Below are 25,676 nucleotides of genomic sequence, written 5' to 3' on the forward strand. Positions count from 1 at the left end.
AGGCCTGGGAACCAGCCTGGGTTGGGAAAAAGAAGTGGCAGATGTAGCTCCCAAAGTGGTTAAGGGACTCGCTTCTCTGTGGCTCTTTCCTGACTGGATGCAGCAGAGCCAGGCTTTTCGCTGTGACGTTTTCTACATTTTATTAGAGTGTCAGGAGCATCCCTGTTTGAAGCCTGACCCAGTAGTGGGACATTCTGACAGCTCGAGGTCAAAAGGGCGCTCTTGGGGTGCGTAGGAGGATTTGTGACAGCCCAGATAATAGAGGAAATGGTGGCTTTGAAAAGGCAAGTGCCAGATTCAGGGACAGTGTATGTCAATTTCTGTCAATGACTTGAGGGTTTCAGACATCCACGAGGGAGCTGCCCAAGTGGGATCCCAAGAAGTCCAAGAACTGTCAGACACTTGGCCAGTAGCCACATTTCTACACAGGGACTACACTGCGCATGTCTGAAGGAGCGTTTTAGGGGCGGGGAGAGGAGAAGGGGCAGTGTCGAAGGGGAGAGACAGGCCGAGGGAAGGAGGGAAGGAGGAGAAGGGATGGGGTGGAGGAAAGGGGCGGGGTGAGTCCAGCTACAGAGGGAGGATCATTTCTATGGCAACCCTGACAGGTTTGTGAGCAGCTCCAGGTCCCCTGCTGCTCAGTGATAAATCAAACTGCTGGCACTGACTGAACATGAAGCCAGCATGTTAGGGAGAGTTACGGCAAAATTACAAGGTAAGACCAGCAGTCCTGTCCTGCTGTGGCAGGCAGGAGAGGTTTGGGAACATCCAGGGACACTTGGCATGGCAGAACTGCTCTGGACACGTGGAGGCCCGGATTCGAGAGCCGTAGCTACACCTGGCGTACTGGGAGTTGTCGTCTTTCATTAGCTTCCAGGTTTTTAATCGCAGGGCTACAAGATTACAATCACCTCCAGCAGGAACGTGGGGTGACCCACAGTCCTGAAGGGGGAAGCCGGGCTGTGCTGGCCTCGCTCTGCGTTCTGGGACTTGTAGTCTCTTCACTGCTCCCGCAGGTGTTTAAAAGCGCTTCGAAACTGCAATCCCGGCATGTCATGGGCTCGGGGACCAGGCGCAGTTCTGGGGGAAGAGCTGAGAGGTGCGTTCCTCACCCGGGGCTGGAAACTGTACCTCTTTAAAGTTCCCCGCCCGTTGGTGGCAAGGCGGCTGAACTAGAATCCCAGCAGATGAAATGCGAGAAGGTGGTTAACACAGGAGGGTTTGCCAGGGCAGTGTGGACCTCGCCGCTTCCACAGCGATGTTGGCTACTGATTGCCTGCACTTGATTGCCATGGGAATTGAGTCCGCAGAGGGACAGGAGGGGCAGGCCCAGGTTGGGCAGTGAGCAGGGCATAGCGCTGTGAAGTGCACCTCTCCCTTGTCCAACTCGGACGTGTGTGGTCCTCACACCACTTCCCGCTGATCAGCTGGGTCCCCTCCTCCAATTCCTTTTAGGGTCTTTACTGGGCATTGCGACTTCTCCAGCCCAGGGAGCCGCCTGCTTTCCTAAGCTGCTGTGGGAACTGGCCTGAGATCCAGACGCTGTCCATTGCGCCGCTCACCTCTTTTCCCTCCAGCCAGAGAGCAGTTAAGACACTTTGGGGAGAAATCCGCTGGCTGGCCCGCCAGTGCACAAGTTCAGAGCTTTGTAGGGGGTGACATGGACTGTGGCTTCGTGAAAATGTCACCCTCACCAGCGCCTTTTTCACGGATGTGGATGTTGAAACAGTAAGGAGGATCATTATTGGTTTTCCCAGGAGATGCTACCAGCAGAGGAGAAAATCTCAATTCCGAGGTCTGTGTCTCTGGTGCGGTGGCACGCAGGCTTCCCGGCGCTGCCCCTGGCACCAACTCGTCCATGCATCTGTGCGGCAGCAGCTGGACAGCGCCAACATTGCGGCTGCCCAGCTGGGCACCTGAAAGCGCATGCACAAGCAGCCTGTCACAAGCGCCAGCGATGAGCCAGGACTCCCTCACAGTGACAGCCACCGTTGCCTGGGGAATTATCTCAGCGGCTTAGCAAAGCAGGGGCCCTCTGTGGCAGTGCCTCAGCGTTGGGCAGCGGACCCTTTCTCCGCGCGATCATCACCGAGTCCTGCGAGTTTAGGAATCCGGCAGGCTGAACCAGGCAGATAATATATAATGTTACTGTGTTTAGAATTATTTGGTATCGAATCTAGCTTGGGAATGTTCCTTGATCTCAGCTGTCAGAGTAATTTTTGGGAGAAGGGCCTCCTTTTTCTTCCACTCTCTAAGGAACAGTGGTCTGCATATGGGAATTACAAAACCTATGCAGAGAACGTTCTGCGATTGGTGGAGGTTTCTAACATATTGGCTACAAATACTCATGTACTTAGAGTTATTTGACACATTTCTATATGATCTTTGGAATGGTAAATGTATTATGAAATGCAGGATGTAAATTTTTAATGAATTAGTTTTAAATGATCTTTTATAAGACATTTTAGTTGGTTTTACATTCTCTAGGTTTTCAGATATGTGAGACCTTTTCCTTCTGTTCTTTTCAGTTACTTAGAAATTATTTGTTTACATAAACGTAAATGCACTTGCATACATGTGGGCAAACGATGTGTGTAGTTGATCCCAGATTAAGCATTTCAGCTGTAGAAGTCATTTGTGATAAGTTATGAAACCTGAAACGCTCTGAGTAAGTCATAATTAGGGACAATTAAGAAATGTTGAGATAATCCTTTAAAATAATTTTCCAGAATTCATTTCTTCCATCAGTCATATGGTGATTTACAGGTAAAGTACTATAAAGTATATTGAATTTGTTACTCTTTAATTTCTTTTGCATAAATGTTAACAAAATACAGTGGACCCATAGTGTATTAATTAGAAACAGCTACATTTTCAAGGACCTAACTTAAGCAAGAATGTTGAACAGAGGAAATTTATTTTTATAATTCATTAAACATTAGATATATGTCTATTTTTTCTTCAGAGAACCAGTGGTGGAAAACATGGCTTCTCTCCTGAGGAAGAAAAACATGAGGTTGGAATAAGTTAAGCACTTTACACAGTATTAAGTTTGAGAAATGTTTTTGCCTAAAATTGTTTCCATCATATCCTGATTTTGATTGGCTATGTTTCATTTTATTATCCCATGTGTGTCCAGAAAGAGTTCCTAGAGAGAGAAAACAAAGGCAGTCTGTGTTGCAAAAGAAGCCCAAGGCTGAAGTTTGAGGAACTGAATATGCAACTTTGCAGGGGACTTGGAGACAAGGAAAGTCTTGTCAGGTAAGTTGGATGCTAAAACCTTGTCTTTAGGGATTAACTGTCCATGTTTACTATTTTCTCATCACAGAAAAAAATGTGAAAATAATTTCAGGATAAGACCTTTCTTAAAATATTCGTTAGTTTAAACAGTACTTCAGAAACAGATTTCATCCACTTATTAAGCTCCCACACATTGTTATACTCTGGATGTAGACGTAAATATGAGTGATAATCTGACACAGGGAATTGCTTTTTTATGGAGAAGAGATGCTGACAACAGTCTCTCTTTAGGGGACAAAAATGCAATTTGATCAAAGCACTTTGTACTAATGTTAGGATGTTTTATGTCAAAACAATACAGTTTCTAAGATCCCTCAGGTGATCAGCCCCCCTAGGCCTCCCAAAGTGATGGGATTATGGGGTTGAGCCACTGCATCCAGCCTTGTTACCTTATTCTAAATGCAGTGTGTATGTGTGTGCATGTGTGTGTGTGTGTTAGAGCATCTTGCAAACAAATATGTTTATTTTTCTTTTGAAAAAATACATTATTTCCACATTGGGAGTTGAGTATTTGCATATTTCAGGTCGAATTTTTACTCACAAAGTTTTTTACTAGTGCTTCAATATGATTACTCCTGTCTTTTGCATTTGCACTTAAATAACTACACGTTGTAGAAAATAACAATATACAAGATTAAAAAATGTTTTATTACTGTTAAAATATCTTATTAAATTATAGCTCCACAAAATCAATATCTGTAATATAGTAGAAATACATAAATACAAATTTTAGGCAGACTGTTTTTGTTTTAGATTGCTCAAAGCACATCTTTTAAAAAAAATCCACGAACAGGCCTTGAGTGGTGTCTCATGTCTGTAATCCCAGCACTTTGGAAGACCAAGGTGGGTGGATCACCTGAGGTCAGGAGTTCAAGACCAGCTGACCATGATGAAACTCCATCTCTACTAATAATACAAAAATTAGTCAGGTATGGTTGCAAGTTCCTGTAATCCCAGCTACTCAGGAGGCAGAGGCAGGAGAATTGCTTGAACCAGGGAGGCAGAGGTTGCAGTGAGCCAAGATCACACCACTGCACTTCAGCCTGGGCAACAAGAGCAAAACTTCATCTAAAAAAAAAATCCATGGACAAATCCAGAGCTGTAATATTATAGCATAGATGTTCAAAATTGTGTAAATTTTAATATCTAAAAATAAAAGTTTCTCCAGTAAGGACTAGAAAACTGCTAAAGTAGATTCAAGCCTAACATAAATGTTTTGGGTCATATTAGTCAGAAAGCTGGAAAAGACATCCTCCAATGTGTGGGATCCCTCAGCTCCCCCTGCCTTTTTTCTTGTCCTGACCAAAAATCACAGAGTACCTTGGCCTCTCTGTGACCTAACCAGCTGCAGAGTTTTCCCAGCAGGCTTGAACCAAAACTGGGACCTTGAACATTGCCAGCCACTAATCAACATATCTTGATTGTTCCCAAAACACTGCAAGAAACTGGTCCCAAGCCCTGAGCCAAATTTCTTAAACCCTCATAAAAACTCCATAACCTGCACTTTGGAAAGCCGAGGTGGGAGGATTGCTTGAGGCTAGGAGTGCAAGACCAGCCTGGCAACACAGACCTTGTCTCTTCAAAAAATTTTTTTAATTAGCCAGGTTTAGGGCCAAGCATGGTGGCTCACACCCGTAATCCCAGCACTTTGGGAGGACAAGCCAGGTAGATCACCTGAGGTCACGAGTTCAAATCAGCAATGCCAACATGATGAAACCCTGCCTCCACTAAAAATACAAAAGTTAGCTAGGCATGGTGGTGAGTGCCTGTAATTTTAGCTACTTGGGAGGCTGAGGCAAGAGAATCACTTGCATCCTGGAGGTGGAGGTTGCAGTGAGCTAAGATCATACCATTGCACTCCAGCCTTGGCAACAAGAGCAAAACTCCATCTGAAAAAAATAATTAGACAAGTGTGGTGGCAGCACCTGCAGCCCCAGCTACTCAGGTGGTTAAGGTGGGAGGATCACTTGAGCCCAGGAAGTCAAGGCTGCAGTGGACCATAATCTGATGAAAAACAGAAAAACAAAGAATCAAAAACCAAAGAACAACAACAAAAAACTCCATAACCTGACCTCCTCACTGTGAACAAAGCTAGATAGGACACCTCTTTTCTCCCACTGTCCACCATGAGGACTACTGCAACACTTGTAAGCTCCCTCACAAACACCTTGGAATGATCACCCTTGCATTTTAGTACTTCGGCCTGTGGAATTCCAACCAGCCTCATCTCAGGACCATTCGGGGCACTACCCTGTGGGAATTCCACTGTTGCCACTTTTGGGGCAGCTCCAGCCAGCCTTGAAGTTGACATGACATAACATAGTGTTGGTAAATCATTAACACAGAAATGGAAACTTTTGACTGGCTTGGCACAGTCCCTGACACCTAGAATTCCAAAACTTTCGGAGGCCAAGGTGGGTGGATCACCTGAGGTCAGGATTTGAGACCAGCCTGGCCAACGTGATAAAACCCCATCTCTACTAAAAGTACAAAATCTAGCTGGGAATGGTGGTTCATGCCTGTAATTCCAGCTACTCACGAGGCTGAGGCTGGAGAATCACTTGAACCCAGGAGGTGAAGATTGCAGTGAGCCAAGATTTTGCCTGGGCAACATAGCTGCACTTCAGCTTGTGCAACAGAGAGACTCTGTCTTAAAAACAAAAAAACAAAAATAAAAGAAAAAGAAATGAAAATTTCCTATGTCAATAATTCCTCATATGTTCAGATTTAAGGAGAAAGGAATTCATAGCAAGAATTGATCAACTTGAAAAAGAAGACAGCCAGATGCGGTGACTCACACTGGTAATCTCAGCAGTTTGTTAGGCCATTGCAGGCAGATCACCTCAGGTTAGGAGTTCGAGACCAGCCTGACCAACATGGTGAAACCCCATGTCTACTAAAAATACAAAATTAGGTGTGGTGGCAGGCACCTGTAATCCCAACTACCCATGAGGCTGCAGCAGGAGACTTGTTTGAACCTGAAAGGCAGAGGCTGCAGTGAACCAAGATACCACCATTGCACTTCAGCATGGGCAACAAGAGTGAAACTCCATCTCAAAAAAAAAACCAAAAAAACAAAGAAAAAGAATACAAGCAGGGCATGGTGGCTTGTGCCTGTAATCCCAGCATTTTAAAGGCTAATTCCAGCAGATTGTTTGAGCCCAGGAGTTCCAGACTCACCCTGACAATATAGCAAGACTCCCACCTTTACAAAAAGTTAAAAATTAGCCAGGCATGCAGGCACATGTCCGTGGTCCCACACATGTGTTGTCCCAGCTACTTGAGGCTAAGGTGGGAGGATCTCTTGAGCCAGATGGTCGGGGCTGCCATGGGCCTTGTTCATGCCACTGCACTCCAGCCTGGGCAACTGAGTGAAATCTTGTCTCAAAAAAAAGAAAAGAGAAAAAGACAGTAGCTACATACTCTTTCCTGCATCTTTATATAATGGTATCTGTGAAAATTAGAGATTTATATTTCTGGAAAATGGCTTGATAATAATAGGTGACCATAAAATTAAGGGTGTGTATCCCTGACTATTGAATGTACTACTAAGAACTTGAAGCAACTCTTAATTAATTTAAATTGAAATCTAACTTATTTTAACTACTTCGTGATATCTGAAATTAAGTACAAAGTCTCTTTTCAGTTGGAACAATACATAGTAAAAGTCAAGACTCCTTGGATAAAGGGAACCCAACTAGGAATATTTTCTCTCTTCAATTAAATAAAGTTGAAGATTAAATGAAGTTGTCTTCAATTATGTAAAATTGAAGACAGCATGTTTTATTAGGGAGGAGTGCAGAACCGAAACTGATAATATGACAATTTCCTTTAAATGTATATTGGCCCTCTAGTTTTAAAAAAGAAGATAAATTTTTAACCTTTTTTTTTGGAGAAAGGGTCTTGCTCTGTGGCCATGTCTGCAGTGTGGTGGCATGATCATGGCTCACTGCAGCCTCAACCTCCCAGGCTGAAGTGATCCTCTGACATCAGCCTCCTCAGTAGCTGGGTCTGCAGGCACATGCTGCCATGCCTGGCTATTTATTTTTTATTTTTTATTTTATTTATTTATTTTTTCCTTTTTTTAAATTGCATTTTAGGTTTTGGGATACATATGAAAAACATACAAGATTGTTGCATAGGTGCATATGTGGCAGTGTGATTTGCTGCCTTCCTCCCCTTCACCTATATCTGGCATTTCTCCCCATGCTATCTCTCCCCAACTCCCCACCCACTGCTGTCCCCCCCACTGCCCCCCAACAGACACCAGTGTATAGTGCGCCCCTCCCTGTGTCCATGTGTTCCCATTGTTCAACATCCGTCTATGTGTGAGAACATGTGGTGTTTGATTTTGTGTTCTTCTGTCAGTTTGCTGAGAATGATGGTTTCCAGGTTCATCCATGTCCCTACAAAGGACGCGAACTCATTGTTTTTGATGGCTGCATAATATTCCATGGTGTATATGCGTCACATTTTCCCTGTCCAGTCTATCATCGATGGGCATTTGGGTTGGTTCCAGGTCTTTGCTATTGTAAACTGTGCTGCAATGAACATTCGTGTGCATGTGTCCTTATAGTAGAAAGATTTACAATCCTTTGGATATATACCCAGTAATGGGATTGCTGGGTCAAATGGAATTTCTATTTCTAGGTCCTTGAGGAATCACCACACTGCCTTCCACAATGGTTAAACTAATTTACACTCCCACCAACAGTGTAAAAGTGTTCCTATTTCTCCACATCCTCTCCAGCATCTGTTGTCTCCAGATATTTTACTGACTGCCATTCTAACTGGCGTGAGAGGGTATCTCAATGTAGTTTTGATTTGCATTTCTCTAATGACCAGTGATGATGAGCATTTTTTCATATGCTTGTTGGCCTCCTGTATATCTTCTTTAGTAAAATATCTGTTCATATCCTTTGCCCACTTTTGAATGGGCTTGTTTGTTTTTTTCTTGTAAATCTGTTTTAGTTCGTTGTAAATTCTGGATATCAGCCCTTTGTCAGATGAGTAGGCTGAAAAATTTTTTCCCATTCTGTTGGTTGCCGATTCACTCTAATGACAGTTTCTTTTGCCGTGCAGAAGCCGTGGAGTTTGATTAGGTCCCATTTGTCTATTTTGGCTTTTGTTGCCAATGCTTTTGGTGTTTTGGTCATGAAGTCCTTGCCTATGCCTATGTCCTGAATGGTTTTGCCTAGGTTTTCTTCTAGGGTTTTTATGGTGTTAGGTCTTATGTTTAAGTCTTTAATCCATCTGGAGTTAATTTTAGTGTACTTATTAAACAGGGAATCATTTCCCCATTGCTTGTTTTTAACAGGTTTGTCAAAGATCGGATGGTTGTAGATATGTTGTGTTGCCTCTGAGGTCTCTGTTCTGTTCCATTGGTCTATATCTCTGTTTTGGTACCAGTGCCATGCTGTTTTGATTACTGTAGCCTTGTATTATAAATTGATGTCCGGTAGTGTGATGCCTCCCGCTTTGTTCTTTTTGCTTAGAATTGACTTGGCTATGCGGGCTCTCTTTTGGTTCCATATGAAGTTTAAGGTGGTTTTTTCCAGTTCTGTGAATAAGGTCTTCGGTAGCTTGATGGGGATAGCGTTGAATCTGTAAATTACTTTGGGCAGTATGGCCATTTTCATGATATTGATTCTTCCTAACCATGAACGTGGAATGTTTCTCCATCTGTTTGTGTCCTCTCTTATTTCATTGAGCAGTGGTTTGTAGTTCTCCTTGAAGAGGTCCTTTACGTTCCTTGTTAGTTGTATTCCTAGGCATTTTATACTCTTTGTAGCAATTGTGAATGGCAGTTCGTTCTTGATTTGGCTCTCTTTAAATCTGTTATTGATGTATAGGAATGCTTGTGATTTTTGTACATTGATTCTGTATCCTGAGACTTTGCTGAAGTTGCTATCAGTTTCAGGAGATTTTGGGCTGAGATGATGGGGTCATCTAAATATACAATCATGTCATCTGCAAATAGAGACAATTTGACTTCCTTCTTTCCTAATTGAATACCCTTTATTTCTTTTTCTTGCCTGATTGCTCTGGCTAGAAGTTCCAGTACTATACTGAATAGGAGTGGTGAGAGAGGACATCCTTGTCTAGTGCCAGATTTCAAAGGGAATGCTTCCAGTTTTGGTCCATTCAGTATGATATTGGCTGTTGGTTTGTCATAAATTGCTTTGATTATTTTGAGATATGTTCCATCGATACCTAGTTCATTGAGGGTTTTTAGCATAAAGGGCTGTTGAATTTTGTCGAAGGCCTTCTCTGCATCAATTGAGATAATCATGTGGTTTTTGTCTTTGTTTCTGTTTATGTGGTGAATTATATTTATAGACTTGCGTATGTTGAACCAGCCTTGCATCCCCGGGATGAATCCTACTTGATCATGGTGGATAAGCTTTTTGATGTGCTGTTGCAATCAGCTTGCCAGTATTTTATTGAAGATTTTCACATCTATGTTCATCATGGATATTGGCCTGTAGTTTTCTTTTCTTGTTGAGTCTCTGCCGGGTTTTGGTATCAGGATGGTGTTGGTCTCATAAAATGATTTGGGAAGCATTCTCCCTTTTTGGATTATTTGGAATAGTTTCAGAAGGAATGATACCAGTTCCTCTTTGTATGTCTGGTAGAATTCGGCTGTGAACACATCTGGACCTGGGCTGTTTTTGGGTGGTAGGCTCTTAATTGCTGCCTCAACTTCAGACCTTGTTATTGGTCTATTCAGGGTTTTGACTTCTTCGTGGTTTAGGCTTGGGAGGCGGCAACTGTCCAGGAATTTATCCATTTCTTCCAGGCTTTCTAGTTTATGTGCATAGAGTTGCTTGCAATAATCTCTGATGGTGGTTTGAATTTCTGTGGCATCTGTGGTGATATCCCGTTTATCATTTTTTATTGCATCTATTTGGTTATTCTCTCTTTTCTTTTTTATTAATCTGGCTAGTGGTCTGTCTATTTTGTTGATCTTTTCAAAAAACCAGCTCCTGGATTTATTGATTTTTTGAAGGGTTTTTCGTGTCTCTATCTCCTTCAATTCTGCTCTGATCTTAGTTATTCCTTGTCTTCTGCTAGGTTTTGAGTTTTTTTGATCTTGCTCCTCTAGCTCTTTCAACTTTGATGATAGAGTGTCAATTTTAGTTCTCTCCTTGCTTCTCATGTGGGCATTTATTGCTATATATGTTCCTCTAGAGACTGCTTTTAATGTGTCCCAGAGATTCTGGTGTGTGGTATCTTCGTTCTTCTTTGGTTTCGAAGAACATCTTTATTTCTGCCTTCATTTCATTATTTATCCAGTCAACATTCAAGAGCAAGTTTTTCAGTTTCCATGACGCTGTGCGGTTCTGGGTTGGTTTCTGAATTCTGAGTTCTAACTTGATTGTACTGTGGTCTGAGAGACTGTTTGTTATGGTTTCCATTCTTTTGCATTTGCTGAGGAGTGATTTACTTCCAATTATGTGGTCAATTTTATAGTAGTTGTGATGTGGTGCTGAGAAGAATGTATATTCTGTGGATTTGGGGTGGAGAGTTCTGTAAATGTCTATTAGGGTTGCTTGGTCCAGGTCTGAGTTCAAGTCCTGGATATCCTTGTGAATTTTCTGTCTCGTTGATCTGTCTAATATTGACAATCATGTTTTGAAATCTCCCACTATTATTGTGTGGGAGTCTACGTCTCCTTGTAAGTTATTAAGAATTTGTCTTATATATCTGGGTGCTCCTGTATGAGGTGCATATATATTTAGGATCGTTAGCTCTTCTTGTTGCATTGATCCTTTTACCATTATGTAATGTCCTTCTTTGTCTCTTTTGATCTTTGTTGCTTTAAAGTCTATTTTATCAGAGATGAGAATTGCAACTCCTCCTTTTTGTTGCTCTCCATTTGCTTGGTAAATCTTTCTCCATCCCTTTATTTTGAGCCTTTGTGTTTCCTTGCATGTGAGATGGGTTTCCTGGATACAGCACACTGATGGGTTTTGTCTTTTTCTCCAATTTGCCAGTCTGTGTCTTTTGATTGCGGCATTTAGTCCATTTACATTTAGGGTTAATATTGATATGTGTGAATTTGATCCTGCCATTTTGATGCTAGCCGGCTGTTTTGCCCATTGGTTGATGCAGATTCTTCATTGTGTTGATGCTCTTCACCATTTGGTGTGTTTTTGGAGTGGCTGGTACTGGTTGTTCTTTTCTATGTGTAGTGCCTCTTTCAGGAGCTCTTGTAAAGCAGGTCTGGTGATGATGAAATCTCTGAGTACTTGCTTGTTCGCAAAGGATTTTATTTTTCCTTCATTTATGAAGCTTAGTTTGGCTGGATATGAAATTCTGGGTTGAAAGTTCTTTTCTTTAAGGATGTTGAATATCAGCCCCCACTCTGTTCTGGTTTGTAGGGTTTCTGCTGAGAGATCTGCTGTGACTCTGATGGGCTTCCCTTTGTGGGTAACCCGACCTTTCTCTCTGGCTGCCCTTAGTATTTTCTCCTTCATTTCAACCCTGGTGACTCTGAAGATTATGTGCCTTGGGGTTGCTCTTCTTGAGGAATATATTTGTGGTGTTCTCTGTATTTCCTGGACTTGAATATTGACCTGCCTTGCTAGGTTGGGGATGTTTTCCTGGATAGTATTCTGAAGAGTGTTTTCCAGCTTGGATTCATTCTCTTCATCACATTCAGGTACACCTATCAAATGTAGATTAGGTCTTTTCACATAGTCCCATATTTCTTGTTGACTTTGTTCATTCCTTTTTACCCTGTTTTCTCTAATCTTGCCTTCTCATTTTATTTCATTGAGTTGATCTTCGACCTATGATATCCTTTCTTCTGCTTGGTCAATTCTGCTGTTGAAACTTGTGCATGCTTCACGAAGTTCTCATCTTGTGTTTTTCAGCTCCATCAATTCACTTATATTTCTCTCTATGTTGTCCATTCTCATTAGCATTTCATCAAATCTTTTTTCAAGGTTCTTAGTTTCTTTGCATTGGGTTAGAACATGTGCTTTTAGCTCACGGAATTTTCTTATTACCCACTTTCTGAAGGCTGATTCTGTCATTTCATCACACTCATTCTCCATACAGTCTTGTTCCTTTGCTGGTGAGGAGTTGTGATCCCTTGTAGGAGGAGAAGTGTTCTGGTTTCAGGTGTTTTCATCCTTTTTGCACTGGTTTCTTCCCATCTTTGTGGATTTATCCACCTGTTGGCTTTGTAGTTATTGACTTTCTGATTGGGTCTCTGAGTAGACATCCTGTTTGTTGTTGATTAAGTTATTTCTGTTTCTTAGTTTTCCTTTTAACTATCTGGGCTCTCTGCTGTAGGACTGCTGAGGTCCACTCCAGGCCCTGCTTGCCTGGGGATCACTTGCAGCAGCTGCCGAACAGTAAAGGTTGCTACCAGTTTCTTCTTCTGCTTTTTCCCAGAAGGATACCTGCCAAATGTCAGTCTGAACTCGCCTTTATGAGGTAACTCTTTGGATATACGGGGGTTAGGGAGCTGCTTGAGGAAACAGTCTGTCCTTTATATTATCTCAGGTGCTGAGCTGTGAGCCCCATTGTTCATTCAGAGCTGCTGGGCCGGTAAATTTAAGTCTGCAGCAGCAGGACTCATAACCCCCCTTTTTTTCCCCAGGTGTTCTGTCCCAGGGAGTTAGGGCTTTATGAGTTTCCACTGTGCTGCTGCCTTTTTGTTTTCTTCAGGGCTGCCCTGCCCACAAGGAGGCAGCCTAGTCACTCTCAGCCTGCAGAGGCTTCACTGAGCTGCTGTGGGCTCTGCCCAGCTGCCATGTGAACTTCCCTGCAGTCCTGTTTATATTGGTATAGTTAGAATTGCTTCCGCTATGTTGGCCCACCTCTGTAATGATGGACTCTCTCTGTAATGGTGGGTTGCCTTGGCAATGGTGGGTTGCCTCAGCAATGGCAGGCTGCCTCAGTAATGGTGGACGCCCCTCCCCCACAGAGCTGGACTGTCCCGGATTCAGCTGTGGTTGCTGTGAAACTCTCAACTCTGAGCGTTTCCAATTGCTGTTTTTTTGTTTTTGTTTTTGTGGGGGTGGGATCAGCTGACCCTGACCACCTGGCTCCCTGTCTCAGAGCCTTTTGTTTTTTAGTTGAATGGTCGACTCTCTCCCAGGTGTCCTGGTCACCTGTTGAATAGGCACCGGGATCTGTGTGATTTCCCATGCAGCAACCCACTGTGCCGGCTGAAACCATGGCTCTGAGATTCATGGCCCTTTTTTTGCCTGGGAATCTCCTGGCCTGGCTCCCTGTTTCAGCTCCCCTTGCTGGCTAAGTGGGAATACAGTCCTGTTTACTCTGCACTGGGAGCCACTGCACCAGGGTGCAGGCAAAACTGCTGTGCTGGCCAAAACAGCTGCCCTGGTGACCCATGGGGCTCCTCCGCCTGGGAACCTCCTGATCTGTGGGCAATAAAAATCCATCTGGAAATGTGACATCCACTCACCCTCTGCAGTTACACTCAGAGCTGCAACCCTGAGCTGCATCTAACTGGCCATCTTGGAACTCTATTTTTTATTTTTTGTAGAGACAGGGCCTCACTATGTTGTTCAAGCTGGTCTCCAACTTCCAGGCTCAGGCAATCATTCCTCCTCAGCTTCCCAAAATGCTGGGATTACAGGTGTGAGCCATCATGTCTGGCCTTTCCAAATTTTTTATAAAAAATAATTTCAGACTTATAGAAGACTTGCATGAAGATTGGAGAGAAAAAATTGACGCATCATAATTTTCCCAAGGCCTCACAGCAAGTAATAGGGTCAGGTTTGTGAAAGCAGGCAGCTTGAACCCACTGCTCATTATTATTTGAGACAGAGTTTTGCTCTTGTTGCCCAGGCTTGAGTGCAATGGCATGATATTGGCTCACTGGAACTTCTGACTCCTGGGTTCAAGCAATTCCCCTGCCTCAGCCTCCAGAGTAGTTGGGATTACAGGCATCTGCCACCACGTCTGGCTAATTTTGTATTTTTTTAGTAGAGATGGGGTTTCACCATGTGGGTCAGGCTGTTCTCAAATTCCTGACCTCAGATGATCCACCCACCTCAACCTCCCAAATTGCTGGGATTACAGGCATGAGCCACCATGCCCAGCCCTGCCTATGCTTTTAATCACAGAAAGTTCTAGACCTTTTTCCCAAGGTCACAGACACCTAGCAAGTGATAAAGCAAATGTTGAAAAGGCACTTCCACTGACGAGTCCTGTGACCTTTATATATACAAAAATTAAAATTCTTTCTGTACAGATAAAACTACAACGTTTCATGTTCCAGGTTTCATAGACATTCAACAGATATATTCTGTACAATAAAACTAAACTACAAAAAACTGATGAATAATTAGAAAAATTAATCTAATGAACAGAGTCTCATATCAGTTTTAAGATTTTGCTGAAACCATGGAGTTTAAGCAGACTATTGAAAGGAAGTCCTCATGTGCCCCAAGTTTTATGCTTTTCTTAGCTATTTCTATATAACAAGCAATAGCTGCCTGCAGGCTCTTGAATTCTGAATCCTCTCTGATGGGATCTGTAGCCAGGATCACAAACACCTCCTGTTCCACATCATCAGTGGTACTAGTCAAACGTCAGTGTGATTATTTTATAGTATCATACAGTAAATTCTATTTTTAGAAATACAGGCAACCCCCCAATATCTAGTTTCCCTTTCCTTCTTCTTTTTCTTTCCTTCTTCTTTATTCCTGCCTTCCTTCCCTCTTTCTCTCACTCCCTCCCCTCCTTCCCACCTCCCTTCCTTCCCTTCCTTTCCTTCCTTCCGTTTGCTCCCTCCCCTTTCCTTCCTTCCTTCCCTCCCTCCCTTCTTCCTTCCTTCCTCCCTCCCTCTCTTCCTGCCCTTTCTTCCTTCCTCCCTTTCCTTCCTTCCCTTCCTTCCCTCCCTCCCTTCCTTCTTTTCTCTCTCTCTCTCTCTCTGTCTCTCTCTTATTTTGGCAGGGACTTGCTCTATTACCCAGGCTGACATGATCTTGACTCATAACAACCTCGAATTCCTGGGCTCAAGTGATCCTCCCACTTCAGCCTCCCAGCTACTTGAACTCCTGAGCTCAAGCAATTCTCCTGCCTTGGCCTCCCAAGATGCTGAGATTGTATGCATAAGCCACAGAACCCAGCCCAGTTTTATTTTCCACAATTTCCCATAATCAACAGCAGTTCAAAAATATTAAATGAAAAAGTCTAGAAATACACAATGTACAAGTTTTAAATTGCATGCCATTCTAAGTACGGTGATGACATGTCATGTTGACCCACCCTGTCACAACCTGGATATGAACTATTGCACTATTCACCTCATTTTATCTCATAGGCTTTGTGTTATCTCACATCATTATAAGAAGAGTGAGCACAGTACAATAAGATATTTTGAGGCCAGGCATGGTAGCTCAAGCCTGTAATCCCAGCACTTTGTGAAGCTGAGGTGGGGTATTACCTGAGGGTAGGAGTTCAAGACCAGCCTGGCCAACATAGTGAAAATCTGTCTCTACTAAAAATGCAAAAAATTAGCCAGGCATGGTAGTGAGCACTGTAATCCCAGCTACTTGGGAGACTGAGGTAAGATAATTGCTTGAACCCAGGAAGCAGAGGTTGCAGTGAGCTGAGATCACACCATTGGACTCTAGTCTGGGCAATTAGAGCAAAACTCTTTCTTAAAAAAAGATATTCTGAGAGACACTGACAACATTTACATAACTTTTAGTACAGTGTATTGTTATAATTGTTATTTTATTATTAGTTACTATTGTTAGCTTCAGTCTGCAACTAAGAAGTTAACAATAGTAAGTAATAATAAAAGAGAACCGCATATCATTTGTTAATAAAACTATCATAGGGAAGTATGTGTAGAAAAAACATAGTACATACCGAACTCTGCATCGTGCATGGTTTCAGCATCCACTGGGGGTCTTGGAACTTACCCCCAAGAGAACTACTACTATAGGCAGATGGCCATAATCTGGAAGGTAAGTCAAGGTTGAAATCTACCAAATGTGAATTTCCTCCTCCCACACCAAAAAAATTATGTTGAAACCCTAAACCCGAGTACCTCAAAATGTGACCTTAACTTAGATGAAGTCTTCAAAGAGGTGATTAAAATGTGAGACTGGGTCAGGTGTGGTGGCTCACACTTGTAATCTCAGCATTTTGGGAGGCCGAGTTGGGCATATCACTTGAGGTCAGGAGTTCAAGACCAACCTGGCCCAAATGGTGAAACCTTGTCTCTACTAAAGGTACAAAAATTAGCTGGGTGTGGTGGTGTACACCTGTAATCCCAGCTACTCAGGGGGCTGAGACAGGAGAATCACTTGAACCTGGGAGGCAGAGGTTGCAGTGAGCCAAGATCACACCATGGCACTACAGCCTGGGCATCAAAAAAAAAAAAAAAAAAGAAAAATGAGACTGTTACAGTGCAGCTCAATGCAAACACACTGACACCCTTATAAGAAGATAAAATGTGGGCAAACAGGAGACACCAGGAGAAACACCATGTGAGAACACAGACATAAGGCGGTCATCTGCCGGAGAAGAAGAGAGATTTCAGAAGAAACCACATCTTCTGACACTTCGGTTTTGGACTTCTAGCTTCCAAGACTGTGAGAAAATTAATTTCCATTGTTTAAATCACTCAGTCTGTGGAATTTTGCTATGCCAGCCATAACACACTAATGCAAACACCTTAAATATTAACAGAAAGAAATAATTAGAATAGTTACATATATTACAAAATGACAGGTATAGTCATGCACCACATAGTGGCATTTCAGTAAATCATGGGCCACATATATGATGGTGGTCCCATAATATTATAATACTGGACCTTTGCTTTTTGTTGTTGTTGTTATTTATTTATTTATACATGTATTTATTTATTTTGAGACTGAGTCTTGGTCTGTCACCATACTGGAGTGCAGTGACACAATCTCAGCTCACTGCAACCCCCACCACCAGAGTTCGAGTGATTCTCCTGCCACGGTCTCCCAAGTAGCTGGGATTACACTCACCCGCTAACACACCTGGCCAATTTTTTTTTTTTTTTTTTTTTTTTTTTGTATTTTTAGTAGATTCAGGGTTTCATCATGTTGGTCAGTCTAGTCTCAAACTCCTGACCTCTGGTGGTCCACACACCTCAGCCTCCCAAAGTGTTGGGATTACAGGTGTAAGCCTCTGCACCCAGTTATTTATACATCTATGTATTTAATTTCTGGATTCAGGGGATATGTTACTTAGCTATATTGCATATTGGTGAGATTTTGGTTTCTTTTGAGCATTGTTCCCAATAGGTAATTTTTCAAATCTCATCCTCCTCCCAACCCTCCCCTTGATAAAAGGCCCAGTGTCTATTATTTTTGTCTAATACTGCACTTTTGTTATGTTTAGATACACAGATACGGCCAGGCATGGTGGCTCACACCTGCAATCCTAGGGCTTTGGGAGGCTGAGGTTAGCAGACCACTTGAGGTCAGGAGTTCAAGACAAGCCTGGCCAACATGGCAAAACCCTGTCTCTGTTAAAAATACAAAAACTATCTGGGTGTGGTGGCACAGGCCTGTAGTCTCAGCTACTCAGGAGGTTGAGGCAGGAGAATCACTTGAATCTGGGAGGTGGAGGTTGCAGTGAGCCGAGATCACACCACTGCACTCCAGCCTGAAAGACAGTAAGACTCTGTCTCAAAAACAAATAAGTAAAATAAAATATTTACACAGATACTCAGCACTGTGTTATAATTCTATAGTATTTCATACAGTACCATGCAACCCAGGTTTGTAGCCTAGGAGCAATAGGCCATATCTTAAAAGACTATAGCCTTGGTGTGTAGTAGGCTATATCATCCAGGTCTGTGTAGGTACACTCCATGAGGTTTTCATAATAATGAAATAACCTAAAAATACGTAAATGCACTTGCATGCAAGTGCCTTCCAGTTGTGTTATTATCTCAAAATAAATATTACATCACTAAAGGTTGGAACCAGGTAAAATGGCTCACGCCTGTAATTCCAAGACTCTGGGAAGGTAAGGTAGGTGGATCTCTTGAGCCCAGAAGTTGGAGTTCAACCTGGGCAACATAGTGAAACCTTATCTATACCAAAAATACAAAAATTAGTGGAGCTTGATAGCACACTCCTGTATCCCAGTTACTCAAATGGCAGAATTGGGAAAATTGCTTGAGCCCAGGAGATTGAGGCTGCACTGAGCTATGATTGCACCCCTGCACTCCGGCCTGGGCGACAGAGCAAGACCTTGTCTCAAATACAAAAAAAAAAAAAAAAAAAAAAGAGAAAAAGAAAGAAAGAAAGAAAGGAAAAAGGAAAGAAAGCTTGGTGGATTTACCAAACATACCTTTCTGTCAAGGTTCTTCTTTGTTAATAGATCAAGAGACCTCAGGGAATGTCCTGTAGGAGAAAAATGAAGTAGAGACACAAGTGGATACAAGAATCATCATCCTCAAACAAGGAACATCTAAACTTTAGTTCTTTTTGAAGACAGGCCTCAAATTGGGCATCTATGTAGTCAATTATTGGTTGGAAGCTAAAAGCAATAATTTATACATTTAGCATAACTGATTAATAAAATCTAAATCCTACTTTTTGACCACTTAATAGACAGTTAATTTGTATGCTAAGCAGTTTGCTATAGTGATAAAGAAAAAGTTCATAACATGTTCATACAAAAATATTAATTCCAAAGCAATAATAAGGCTCATGCTTATGGTTATGTAAAATGTACACGTAGAAGGAAGCTGGGTGCATCTTACAGGGACACAGTATCCAGAAGATACAAAGAACAAAAGCAACTACACAAGAACAAGAAAAAGCAATCCCATCAAAAAGTGGGCAAAGGAAATGAATAAACATTTTTCCAAAGACCAAAATACAAAGTTAAACCACAATGAGATATCATCTTACTCCAGACAGAATGGTTATTGTTAAAAAGATTTTTTAAAAAAGGGCAGGTACAGTGGCTCATGCCTGTAATCCCAGCACTTTGGAAGGCCAAGTTGAAAGGATCACATGAAGCCCGGAGTTTGACACCAGCCTGGACAACATAGCAAGATCCCGTCTATACAAACAATTTTGAAAAATAGCCAGGTATGGTGGCATGTGCCTGTAATCCCAGTTACTCAAGAGGCTGAGGTGGGAGGATCACTTGAGACTGGGAGGCTGAAGTTGCAGTGATCCTGATTGCACCACTGCACCCAGTCTGGCTGATGAAGTGAAACACTGTCTCAAAACATAACAGTAAAAGTAAATAAATAACACAATTTGGCAAGGATACAGAGAAATGGGGACTCTTAGATATTGTTGGTGAGAATGTAAATTAGTACAATATCTATGGAAAATTTGTACAAATAAAGTTAAATAAAGAAATAAGAAAGTAAGCTAAAACTAACAGAAGCTATATTTAAATTTTTTTGCTATAACTGGTTAAATATCTTGTAAGAATATCAATTATATACATAAGTATTAATCTTACAAGAAAAGACCATTACTTAGGAAAATATTAAAATCTGGAAGAAAAGGTATTAATTATAAAAATTAGTTTATGGCTAAGGAAAGCAAATTCCCTGAATTAAGAAAAGCTTTTTGATGTAAATAAGAAAACACTAACCTGGCTTCTTTATTTTGTCGCCATACTCCACTGTTTCCGCAACAGTCAATTTCAACTGAACATTGCTTTCCTGAAGTTCATATGTCTGAATCTGAAGTCCAACATTTGAGTAAACATGTGAGGATTTGTTATCTTTCAAGTTACTATTAAACAATGTGTCAATCAGTGTTGATTTTCCAATTCCAGTTTCCCCTGTAATAGACAGAGATTCAGTGCCATAGGGGCATAAAGGGGCTAAGAAGAAGCAATGCTTTGAATTCCTACAGTGGCTCTAAAAGTCTTAGAAAGTTGAATTCATAGAAGTAGAGAGTGGAATACTGGCTACCAGAGGCTCGGGGAGCAGGGAGAAAGGAGAGGTGGAGCTGTTGGTCAAGGGGTACAAAATTTCTTTCTTTTTTTGCTTTTTTTTAACTTTTATTTCATGAGGGTTTGTTGTACTGATTATTTCATCACCCAGGTGCTAAACACAGTACTCAATAGTTATTTTGTCTGATCCTCTCCCTCCTCCAAACCTGCACCCTCAACTAGACACCAGTGTCTATTATTCCACTCTTTGTGTCCATATATTCTCATAATTTAGTTCCCATGTATAAGTGAGAACATGGCACATGTTCTCAGCCATAAAAAAGAAAGAGATCATGTCCTTTGCAGGAACATGGATGGAGCTGAAGGCCATCATCCTTAGAAAACTAACAGAGCTCATTGCAGCACTACTCACAATGGCAAAAACATGGAATCAACCTAAATGCTCATCAATGGTATACTGGATAAAGAACATGTGGTATATATACACCATGGAATACTACATAGCCATGAAAAAGAACGAGACCATGTCCTTTGCAGGCACATGGATGGAGCTAGAGGCCATCATCCTTAGCAAACTAACAGTTTCAAACAGAGAGGAGAAATAAGTTTTGAGATCTATTGCACAGCAGAGTGACAATAGTCAATGTAATCATTGTATATTTCAAAATATTCAAGAGAATAATTTTCAAACATCTCATCACAAAAAGATAGATAAGCCAGGTAATAGAGATTTTAATTGCTTTATTGAATCATTCCACATTGTAAACATACATCAAAACCTCACATTGTATCCATACATGTATATAATTATAATTTTTCAATTAATAATATTAATTTTAAAAATAAATAAAGGGTCCCAAATACTTCAAATGCTGGGATGGCCTTGAAACTACACATGCTAGCCCTGATTCTCTCAGTCACTAACATAATGAAGAAAGAAAGTATACACTGAGTCCAGACAGGGTGGCTCATGCCCGTAATCCCAGCACTTTGGGAGGCTGAGGCAGGCAGATTGCAAGGTCAAGAGATTGACCGTCCTGGCCAAGATGGTGAAACTTTGTCTCTACTAAAAATACAAAAATTAGCTGGGCATGGTGGCACACACCTGTCATCCCAGCTACTTATGAGGGTGAGGAAGGAGAATTGCTTAAACCTGGGAGGCAGAGGTTGCAGTGAGCTGAGATTGTGCCACTGCATTCCAGCCTGGTGACAAAGGGTGACTCAGTGTCAAAAAAAAAAGAAAAAAGAAAAAGAAAATAAAAAGAAAGTATACACTAAGCTCCATCAGACTAAAGAGCACAGAAATGTTTCAATTTTATGAAAGCATTACAGGTCGAGTGTGGTGGCTCATGCCTGTAATCTCAGCACGTTGGGAAGCTGAGGCAGGTGGACTGCTTCAGCCCAGGAGGTCGAGGCTATAGTGAGCCATGATCACACCATTGAACTCTAGTAAAGAGAGTGAGACCCTGTCTCAAAAAAAAAAAAAAAAAAAAAAAGAGAGAGAAAAGAAAAGAAAAGAAAGAAAGAAAAGAAAAGATTAGATTACATAATGTGGCAAAGACGAAATTATTGTTAACATGAAGATATAGTTGAATTAACAGCATCAGTGTTACGCTGCTTAACATAAGTTAAGTTGGGAAAAATAAAAGAATAGTTCAAATGAGGTGTTTGACACTTACCCACACAGAGAATACTAAAAGTGGATCCTTGTCAGATGGATCTGTTCACCAACTGACTGGGCAAACATTCAAAACCAAAATGTCCAATTGTAGTTAAACAATGAATATTATTATTATTTTAAACTTTTAAAAAATACACTCTTTGGCTTCCTTTTATTTCTGGAGGATTACATGAAGCATGAACTATACAGGAAAGCATGGCAGCCAGGTCCTGGAGTTGGGGCTGGACGGCCGCTTCCTGCTCACAGTGGGGGCTCCCTCCCACCACGCGTCCTCTCCTGCCATCTGCATCCAGGCGGCGGCTATGTGGAGGCAGTCATGCCGCTGTTCTCAATGCAGAGCTCAATGTAGGCATGGTGGAAGCTTGCAGCATTCTGCCCCAGGAACCTGTCCCCCAGTAGCCAGGAGGTCTGGCCTGTGGACGAAGGGGCCTCGGTCCACCACGTTTCACAGTAGCTCTGGGTCAATCTGTGCCTGTTGGGGTCCGAGCCCTGCCACACACACTTCTGGGGCCAGGTGGGGTGCCTCAGGACGTCCTTGCTGTCAAGGAGAAGATGCGTGCCCCGGGCTTCAGTGGGCCCTCAGAGCTGGAGAAAAGCGCCTCCCAGCTGGGATGCAGCAGTTCCTCCTTGGAGTTGATCATGGGTAGGCTGCACGTTTGGCGTTGGCTGCACGCGACGCTGTACTGGCCCTGAAGCCGCAAGGACACGAAGGCACGGAAGGGGCCCGCCAGTCCCATAGCCCGTGACTGCTGGAAGCACTGGAAATAGGCCCCGCTGATGCCCCCACATGCTGCCAGGCACCTGGATGCTGAGCACGATCAGGTGGAGCGCGGGTTGGAAGTCGCGGTTGGTGTGGGCGGGCAGGCTCCTGGAGTGGGCAGGCTCCTGGAGTGGGCAGGCTCCTGGAGTGGGCAGGCTCCTGGAGCGCGCCGGCCGCAGGTGCACGTAGGAGCTTCGGTGCTGGGCTCCAGGGTAGGGCTGGGGCTGAGGCAGGCAGGGCGTCTGGCCAGGATGTTGTCCGCCCGCCAGGGCTGTGTCATGGTCGGGGGTGCTCCCGCCGGGGTAGGGGTTGCTGTCATGCAGTTGCACCATGGGGGAGCTGCAAGGCGACCACTTCATTGCTCCTTCCTTGCACAAGTGGCATCAGGGCCTCCAGCTGGACCTTCCAGAACCTGTTCCGCACGTGGACGTAGAGCTCCTCCCACTCGGCCATGAAGATGAGCCAGCCCTGGAGCACCTAGTGCACCTGGCCCAGCATAGCCTGGCATGTGGCCCAGAGCCTCACCTGCGCTGAAGGGGCATTCATGGCTCCAGGGGGCCCAGGAACGATGATAGTCTGCTTGTGAGTGCCAGGAAATGAAGGGGCCCTGGGAGCCTGGGGGACCAGGAGGGCCCTGACGACCCTTGGAGCCAATGCTGAGGGTCCCTGAGGTCCAGGTGGGCCGGGCTGGCCCTGGATGCTTTCTCCCTTGAGACCTGGAATCTCAGGGTAGGCAGGTGAGCCTGGGGGTCCTGGGGAGCAGGGGTGGACTGGCAGGCTGGAACCGAAGGAAAGCAAAGAAGCCACTGCCTCCAGCTTACCCCTTTTGCCTTTCTGTCCTGCTCACCTCGATCTTCTTTCTTTCCCTTCGTTTCAACCTCCAGCTGAAGAAAGTCAAACAGAACCCACCTTGGTGATGGGTTGGGGGGTGTCCCACTTCTGCTTTGGAGCCCTTGGGTCCTGGAGAGCCCTGATTCCCTGGCAATCCTGGAGGCCAGGGGCGGCTGGACTCAACAAACGCATTGCTGAAGAAAAATGTAGAGTTTTTTGTTAGAATAGAAAATGAAGTCATTTGAAAGGAAAATGATTATAGTACACCAAAGAAATTACAGTTGATTATCATTTGATGATCATACCTCAGACAAGATGCAAATATATTAAGTAAATTTGTGAAATAGAAGGCTGTGTTCAAACACAGAGATTTGGCTATTAATTTTATAAATAAAGTGAAACTCTCTCAGCACACTTAAAGAGGCTCTGTTTCTAAATTTTAAAAGAAATATAGGCCAGGCACAGTGGCTTACACCTGTAATTCCAGCACTTTGGTAGGCCAAGGTGGAGGGATCGCTTGGGGCCAGGAGTTCATGACCAGCCTGGCCAACATAGTGAAACCATGTCTCTACTAAAAATATAAAATTTAGCCGAGCATGGTGGTCCATCCCTGAAGTCCCAGCAACTCAGGAGGCTGAGGTATGAAAATCGCTTGAACCTGAGAGGCAGAGGTTGCAGTGAGTGGAGATTGCACCACTGCACTCCAGTGTGGGTGACAAAGTGAAACTCCATCCGAAATAAATAAATTAAATAAATAGAGAATTAAGGAAATACTACAAGAAACTTTAATGTATTACTCTAACATAATAAATTATTTATTCCATAAGAAAACAAAACATTTAACATCCTTTCATTGTGCTCTAGTGTGTCAATATATTGAGAAAATCTCAGACATGTTAATCCAGATGCTTCTCAACTTATGATGAGGTTATGTCCCAGGAAACTCATCATAAGCTGAACATACTATAAGTCAAACATGCATTTAATACACCTAACATAACTGAACATTAAAGCTCAACCTTGCCTGCCTTAAACATGCTCACAACACATTAGTTGACAGTTAGGCAAAATCAACTAAGACAAAGCTTATGTTATGATAAAGTATTGAATATCTCATGCAATTTATCAAATAAAATGAAAAACAGCACAATCACAGAGTCAAGACTTTAAGTTGAATGATCGTAAGCTGAATATCTGCTACATATATATGAGGAAACCAAAATCAATTTGAAAATTTTAAAAAATCAAATGTCTGACTTCAAATTTGTTATATACCCTTTGAGGACTTGTGTTATATCAAAGAAAGCTACTATTATAACACCATTCTAGACAATTAGAAATCCATCAATATTATACACAAAGTTACCAACTCACTAATCATTTTCAAAAGGTTAAAAGATAATTCATTTTTTATTTCTAATCACTTTTACTTTAAAAACAGGAATTATACAACCCCTCTACACCTATAGGCACATTAAATACCACTTTGCCATGACAGCTCAGCATACCTCACAGTTCTTAACACTATTCTATGAGGAATACAAAATGCCATTTTATCCAAATTAACATGCTTCAAACATATTTTAGCTTATGTGAGAATTTTGAATCAGTAGGAAAGTTGTTAAGGTAGAAGTAGCAACAATCAGCTAAGTAGATGTTGTCCACATTTATTTTATACCTTTATAAAACAAGAGCATGCTAACCAGCCAGGCACAGTGGTTCACACCTGTAATCCCAGCACTTTGGGAGACCAAGGCAAAAGGATTACTTGAGGTCAGGAGTTCAAGACCAGCCTGGTCAACTTAGTGAAACCCCATCTCTACTAAAAATACAAAAACTAGCCAGGCATGGTGTCAGGTGCCTGTAATTCCAGATACTCAGGAGGCTGAGGCAGGAGAATCACTTGAACCCAGGAGGCAGAGATCTCAGCTCTTTGCAACCTCCATCATCCAGGCTCAAGCAATTCTCCAGCCTCAGACTCCTGAGTAGGTAGGACTATAGGCATGCACTACCATGCCCGGCTAATTTTTGTAGATTTTGTAGAAAAGGGCTTTCACCATGTTGGCCAATCTAGTCTTAACCTCCTGACCTCCTGATCTGCCTGCCTTGGCCTCCTAAAGTGCTGGGATTACAGGCATGAGCCACTATGCCTGGCTAATTTTTGTATTTTTGGTACAGACAGGGTTGCACCAT

General features: G+C 42.7%; 1 long non-coding RNA gene and 1 pseudogene across 2 annotated transcripts; one reads left to right on the plus strand and one right to left on the minus strand.

Moving 5' to 3' along the window:
* Positions 1–553: 553 nt before the first annotated feature.
* LOC105710926 (uncharacterized) lies at positions 554–15,436 on the plus strand. Of its 2 annotated transcripts, none has more exons than XR_001105928.3 (3): positions 554–715; positions 2,966–3,016; positions 3,140–3,825. It is a non-coding gene; the product is annotated as an uncharacterized LOC105710926 (long non-coding RNA). The 2 variants fall into 2 exon arrangements; XR_010343913.1 differs by lacking the exon at positions 554–715 and adding an exon at positions 15,241–15,436 and having other exon boundaries at positions 2,429–3,016; positions 3,140–3,261.
* A 6,756-nt stretch (positions 15,437–22,192) lies between these two features.
* LOC135276408 (collagen alpha-1(XVIII) chain-like) lies at positions 22,193–23,724 on the minus strand (annotated as a pseudogene).
* Between the last annotated feature and the right edge of the window lie 1,952 nt (positions 23,725–25,676).

This window comes from Aotus nancymaae, unplaced genomic scaffold, assembly GCF_030222135.1.
Source record: "Aotus nancymaae isolate 86718 unplaced genomic scaffold, 86718_ANA_hifiasm-v0.15.2.pri h1tg000022l_1, whole genome shotgun sequence".
Classification (NCBI taxonomy): Eukaryota; Metazoa; Chordata; class Mammalia; order Primates; family Aotidae; genus Aotus; species Aotus nancymaae.